The sequence below is a fragment of the Haliotis rubra genome, unplaced genomic scaffold, assembly GCF_003918875.1.
Source record: "Haliotis rubra isolate DU_JTF1 unplaced genomic scaffold, ASM391887v1 Scf1086, whole genome shotgun sequence".
NCBI lineage: Eukaryota > Metazoa > Mollusca > Gastropoda > Lepetellida > Haliotidae > Haliotis > Haliotis rubra.
In genome coordinates, this window is record NW_025764988.1 from 77,755 (window position 1) to 84,523 (window position 6,769).

The window sequence follows — 6,769 nt, forward strand, 5'->3', positions numbered from 1 at the left end:
TTTACATTAACCCCTTTACAATCATTCAAACTTTACATTAACCCCTTCAACAAGTTGGAGATGTGGAAGTTAAAACTAATAATAGCCAGTTTCGAATAGGCGGTTTTTGTATTTTGACGTACAAAATTGAAATTGAGCTAATTGGAATGTTTGTATTTATGAAAGAATAGAGATTAAAATTTCAAATCACTCCCTATCACAGCCTGGATATGCAGAAAGAACGTCCGCCCAGCTGAAACCTTCACTGAACACACCAAGGGGAGGACCCATCAAAAACAGGTAATTGAGTGGGTGAGTTTATTTTTACGCTGCGCTCTGTAAATAATAGAGTCCGGACCAGACAATCCAGTGATCAACATCATGAGCATCGTTCTACGCAACGGGGTCTGCGTTGTTGGCAAATCTTGTGAGGTGCTTGTTTCGAGGGATTGAAAGGTACAGTGGTGAACAAAGGCCGATGACATGTGTCCACCAAGTCACCGAGCCTGACCACCCGATCCCGTTAGTCGCCTCTTACATGTAATGTACACAGTCCTAAGGCCATATTCAGACACACTACACTGAGTTAAAATTGAAAAGTCACATCGGCAGTATTTCAGCCATATCTCTAGCGTAAAATCATGCATTATAAACTCTGTCAAAAAAGAAACGCAACCCCTGTATTTTAGAGATTTTGATCTGAAGTTTTAGGACGACACGGCATTTTATTATTTAAGACAGAAGTCTGAAATTTGGCAGAATAATAACCCAGATGGGCATGTTTAAAATTGTCATTTCAAAGTCATCTCACAGACACCAGTTTGTCACCAGGGGCGTCTTTCTCAGTATCTCGTATGAGCACCACGCGCTGCAATCACTGCACGGCATCTCCTTGGACAAGAACGGATAAGACGCCGGATTCTTTCCTGGGAATGGCTCTCCACTCCTCCTGCAGTGCAACGGCGAGCTGTTGCAGCGTCTGTGGCGGCGGCTGACGTTGACGTACGCGTCGATCAGAGTATCCACAGGTGTTCAATAGGGTTGAGGTCTGGTGATTTAGAGGGTCATGGCAAGACATTGACGTTGGAATTCTGCAGAAAGTTCATTGTTGCACGTGCAGTATGAGGCCGGGCGTTGTCCGTTGAAAAATCTGTGTCTGTTGGTCAATAATCGGGAGAAGGTGAAGCTCTAACACGTGGTTGATGTAACGTTGGGCTGTCAGGTTCCCTGGAACGATCACCAAGTCTGATTTCTGGTTGTATGAGATGGTTCCCCAAACCATGACGCTTTCTCCGCCAAATCTGTCCACCTGTCGGACGCAGATGGGCGCAAAACGTTTATGACGTCTCCTATACAGACGCTGTCTTCCGTCGTGACGTTGCAAAAGAAAACGTGATTCATCAGAAAACCAGATTCGCCTCCAGTTTTGTAAAGTCCGTATCCTTACGTTGTTGCACCACCTGAGTCGTCGGCGTCGATGTAGGGGGCGTAGTACAGGTCCAACAACTGGTCTACAGGCACGTAAACCCGCTTCTTTCAGACGGTTCCTAATCGTTTGAGCTGACACTCTCCTCAAACCTGGTATTTGTGTGGCAGTCACGGTTGGTAGGGCATGCCGATTACGCAGGTGATGGACCCGGATGTACCGATCTTGAAGGGGGGTCGTGATTCTTGGCCTTCCACTTCTCGGGCGATCGTTGGTCAAATTGAAGTTGTTGTAGCGGCTCCAAAGTCGGGATATCGTTGTTTTGTGAACATTTAGGTGCCGTGCAACAGTTCCAAAACTTTCTCCGGCTTGAACACGACCAATGGCGATATTTCGGTCGGCAGCACTCAATCGTGGCATTTTAACACAGCTTTTCGGCGACAAATGAATGAATATAATACGGAAGCACATGGGCTTTTATACACCCCTACATTAACTGCCATTTTCATGATTTGCATGTGTTTTTTGTGCAGAAGTCACCATGAGGGTCATTTCATGCGTTGTGACGGAATAAGCAATAAAATACACTTATGCGTACAAATGCAGTTGTTTGGATGGTAATCTTCATTAATTACGTGTATCATTTCAATACATTCGAATAAAATTTAGTTTGGAAGCAATAACTTCATTCAAACGAATTTTTTCATATCTGAGGACAGGGGTTGCGTTTATTTTTATATTGACAGTACGTAGAGTTTGAGTTCATAGAAGCCGCGAGTACAATGCCTGGTAATTATATATTGTCGGTCGTTTCTATCGGAATTAGACAAGGCAGAAATATGGAATTATCAAAGACTACAATAGGGGTCAAGGATTTGATGACTCAAATATGAGCGGTCACTTGAATGGCGTTCAAGCCATCTATCGACATCAGCATCTTCGAGGTTTTCTATGCTCATTGTAAGTGTTATCGCTTGAATTTGGTCCCAGTTCATAGCTGTTTCATCAGATCAGTCAAAGTGATCATGTCAATTGTTCAAAATATAGCCTTCGGATTCTCATATTCATCAAAGTGCCTTTTGGCTTTTTTCTAAAGCCGGGTCCCAATCCACAAAGCGTTCGTAATGTTAAGATCTGTCGTCACTCTATAGTTTACCATAAGCTTACGAATGGCGTAGCTCTATGAATGCTTTGTGGATCGAAACCCAGATATCCAATCACAGAAGCCAAGGACATTATGGGATGTCAACAGGATCACCTTGTTCAGATTCTTTGCCCACTTTCAAAGCATAATCATGTGATGTCTGAATAATTATGTATGTATGTAAACCTCTTTACTTTGAGACCCGTGAAGGTCCGGGTTAGAATATTTGCCTTTAGTACCCATGCTTGTCGTAACAGGCGATTAACGGGATCGGGTGGTCAGGCTCGCTGACTTGGTTGACACATGTCATCGGTTCCCAATTGTGCAGATCGATGCTGATGCTGTTGATCACTGGATTGTCTGGTCCAGATTCTATTATTTACAGACCGCCGCCATATAGGTGGAATATTGGTGAGTGCGGCGTAAAACCCAACTCACTCACTCACTCTTTACTTTGAGGAATACGACGTTTCGGAGTATATTTCTACTCCTTCATCAGGTGAATCCTATTCTTCAAAGTAAAGACGCTGACACCGTTCAAAAAGTCAAGCGTCTGACTGACCTTGAACAGTATGATGTCTCGAGAGTTATAGCCCTATGTTCTATTCAATCGTTTGATGTCATCATTGGTCTTGTTGTTACTCAACCAGTGAACATCTGGGTTAGAATTGGTCTCCAGCAACCCATGCTTGTCGTAGTAGGCGACTAACGGAGCAATCCCACCGTCCCCGTTTATATCAGTATATGAAAAGCAAGTCAACATGACGCCCCTGCAGGTGAGGTGGGGTGAAATTGGGTTTAACGTCGTGCTTGAGAATATTTCGCTCATATGACGACGTGCATACGTGTGTATGTGTACGTGCGGCTGCTTGTACTAGGCGAGACTGAAGCTGGTTTTATAGTGCTAGACCACTGAGATACCATGCCGCAGTGAAGCATGAATAACCCACTCAGACACATTATACTGACTCCGAGCCGACCAGTCCTTGTTGTACCCATTAATGCCGAGCGCCAGGCAGGGACCAACAAGTACCATATTTTAACGTCTGTTGGTATGACGCGGTCGGGGATTGAACCCGCGACCTTCCGCTCTCCTGGCGGACGCTCTAACCACTACACCACGGAAGCGGTCTCCTGCAGATAAGAAGACCTCGTGCTTTGTAAAACATTGGACTTTGCAACGGAAGATCTGTAAATAATATCCATGTTGTGGTCCAAACACTTGTCATGATGCCTGTTGCCGAGTGATCGTTCAGTGGCATTCGACACGTGAAAACCGATTTCAGGTGAACAATGGTGACTGGTCGACTCTAACCACCAAGGCCTCCTTTCACAAATCACTAAGGTGATCGTAAGTCACTAAGGTAACCTTAGTGCAGTGTTAAAGAATGGGAGTTAAGGTTAGCATTACTAAAGGTTGCTTTGTGAAAGGAGCCCCAGGCCTTCTTTATATTCACAGAGCTTTTCATATTGACTTTGATCAAGTTATTGACAGTACTTATGCGGTTGGGTAGCCTTGTGGTTAAAACGTTTGCTCGTCGCACCGAAGACCCGGGTTCGATTCCCCACATGGGTACAATGTGTGAAGCCCATTTCTGGTGTCCCCCGCCGTGATATTGCTGGAATATTGCTAAACGAGGCGTAAAACTAAATTCACTCACTCACTAGTGACAGTATAATGGGAAATGAGAAATCTTGTATTGCGTTGTGTGTTATGTTACAAGATTTTAACCCTCTTTGCAGTAATTTGCCTGAAAATGTAACTGGCGTCATTCTTTGAGATATTGTTTTTAGAACCTGCTTGGGTTTCGTACGTTCCAATATTTGTTTAGATTCAGATGAGAAGAACCCATGCTTGTTCAGAGGCGACTAACGGGATCGGGTGGTCAGGCTCGCTGACTTGGTTGGCACATGTCATCATATCCCAATTGCGTAGATCGATGTTCATGCTGTTGATCACTGGATTGTGTGGTCCAGACTCGATTATTTACAGATCGCCGCCATACAGCTGGAATATTTCTGAGTACGGCGTAAAACAAAGTCACTCATTTTGTGGATCGTGGCCCAGATCCTCAAGAAATAGTGACATAAAATGTATCTCTGTCCAATATATATTTATATTTTGACTCTTCAACATATAAACTCGTTCTTTCTTTCAGAACCGATCACCATCTTGGGTCCTTCATTCAGAAACAAACAATGCTGGACCACTCAAGCAAATTCGCCAGCAGGGACAGGTATGAATCTCCAAATTGCATCATTTCATTTTAAGGGTGGTCCTGAGTAACTTCCCTTGGACGTGTCAGGAACCTGTGATCCTGGGTTTAAATCCTGGTTAGCGTATTGTTTATTTGGTCCCAAAGTTGTCCCTGTATAATATCATATAAGAAACTCCCTCTAATTAGACATCGGTCTGTTTATTTCGAATTCCGACACTCAAATCCTGTCCCCAAACATGTTTTTAGTGAAAATTGACACTCTCTAAACCGACATTGTAATTGCATCAGCCAACACATGGTTTGTATTTAGCAATTAAACGCGCTTGGGCGAGAAGAGAGTGAGTGAGTTACAATTTAACGTCACACCGGCAATATGTCAGCCATATAGTGACAGGAACAAAGGTAGTATCTGATAAATATCTGTCGCGAAGGACAGTAAAGCTTTAGCAACGTATCACAGAATGCAAGTCTAAAAACTAATCATTTCTAGTTCTAAAAATGCAACTCGATATGACATATATTAACATTAAAATATCGGCTATGGACCACCAACAATCAAAGCTAGGCCACCATCACTTCAGCCACTGGTAGTTATAAACAATGCTAGCCAGACATTAAAACAATACAATTAAAGCAATAGAATTCCAGTTGTCTGTAATGTACTATAATACTATTATGCAATCACAAAGGGACAATCCTTTTACGACACTTCGACCCCATTACTTGCTAATTATTTGTTCAATGGATTCATAGATTGGTGAATTCACCTGTTAAGTGCTTGTTATGATTCATTGACACTGACACTGACACTGACACTGACACTGACATTGACACTGACACTGACACTGACACTGACATTGACATTGACATTGACATTGACACTGAGATCATCATTCCACTGTGTTTGTTTAGTTTTGTCTGTGTGGTTGAATTTTGGATTGAGTGCCTAATACCTCCTCTAATCCGACAACCCCCTAAACCGACAGTTTTCACCGGTCCCGAGCAGTGTCGACTTAGAGGGAGCTCACTGTATTTGTTGTTGTGCGGTATTACATTCATTTCCATGTTGTAGATCGTTCTACCGGATAAGGATGGCATCGCGAAGATGACCGCTAGTGAAGCGTTCAGCAACGTACCACAGGTGAGCAATTGTAGGTCAGTCTGGGTCAAAAGTTTAGTGCCGGCGACAACTACGACAGCTACTACTACTAGATACGAATTTTATTTCTATGTAAAAGGTTTCTCCCTTCGGGGTGTGCTAAATGGTAATAACTCAGTATCACATCAGACGAATATGGATATTCTACGGTCAGTCCATCAATTCATTATTACATCAAAACGATTTGATTCATAAAAGTTTTTAACACGTCACAATTTAATTCTGGACTCACAAAAGTCCAGAAACTCTCCGCACTGTGGGCACTTTCTGACAAGGGATTTGACCAAATTAAACATTCAGTTGTTATGAAAATAAGCCAAGGATGAAAAAATGAAAACAAACTTTTTTGAAAACTTTATATTTAAACTCGAACAGTGGCCCATGGGAGAGAATGTTTAATTTTGCTCAGAATTCATGTTTTGGAGGTTGTAAATGAATGAGTGTATGTTTATAAGCATTATGACACAAAATTCAACTCATTTTGACTTAATTCGACTAACATAGGGCGATATTAAAAATCTCGCCCATGGGCGAAAAATATGTTGGCCCATGGGCGAGAATGTTTAATTTCGATCAGAATTCATGTTTTGGAGGTTGTAAATGAATGAGTCAGTATCATGAAACAAATTCAACTCTTTTTCACTTAATTCGACTAACATAGGGAGATATTAATAAATCTCGCCCATGGGCGAAAGATATGTTGGCCCTTGGTCGAGAATGTTTAATTTCGATCAGAATTCATGTTTTGGAGGTTGTAAATGAATGAGTGTATGTTTATAAGCATCATGACACAAATTGCAACTAAAGTACTGTCGGAAATGCTAGAAAAATGCTTTTTGACT

The 6,769-nt window shown here is 42.3% G+C and overlaps 1 long non-coding RNA gene across 1 annotated transcript; it reads left to right on the forward strand.

Annotated features, from left to right (window-relative positions):
• The first annotated feature begins 212 nt into the window (after positions 1-212).
• LOC124282145 lies at positions 213-5,898 on the forward strand. Its single transcript, XR_006900072.1, has 3 exons — positions 213-279; positions 4,709-4,786; positions 5,841-5,898. It is a non-coding gene; the product is annotated as an uncharacterized LOC124282145 (long non-coding RNA).
• Positions 5,899-6,769: the final 871 nt, after the last annotated feature.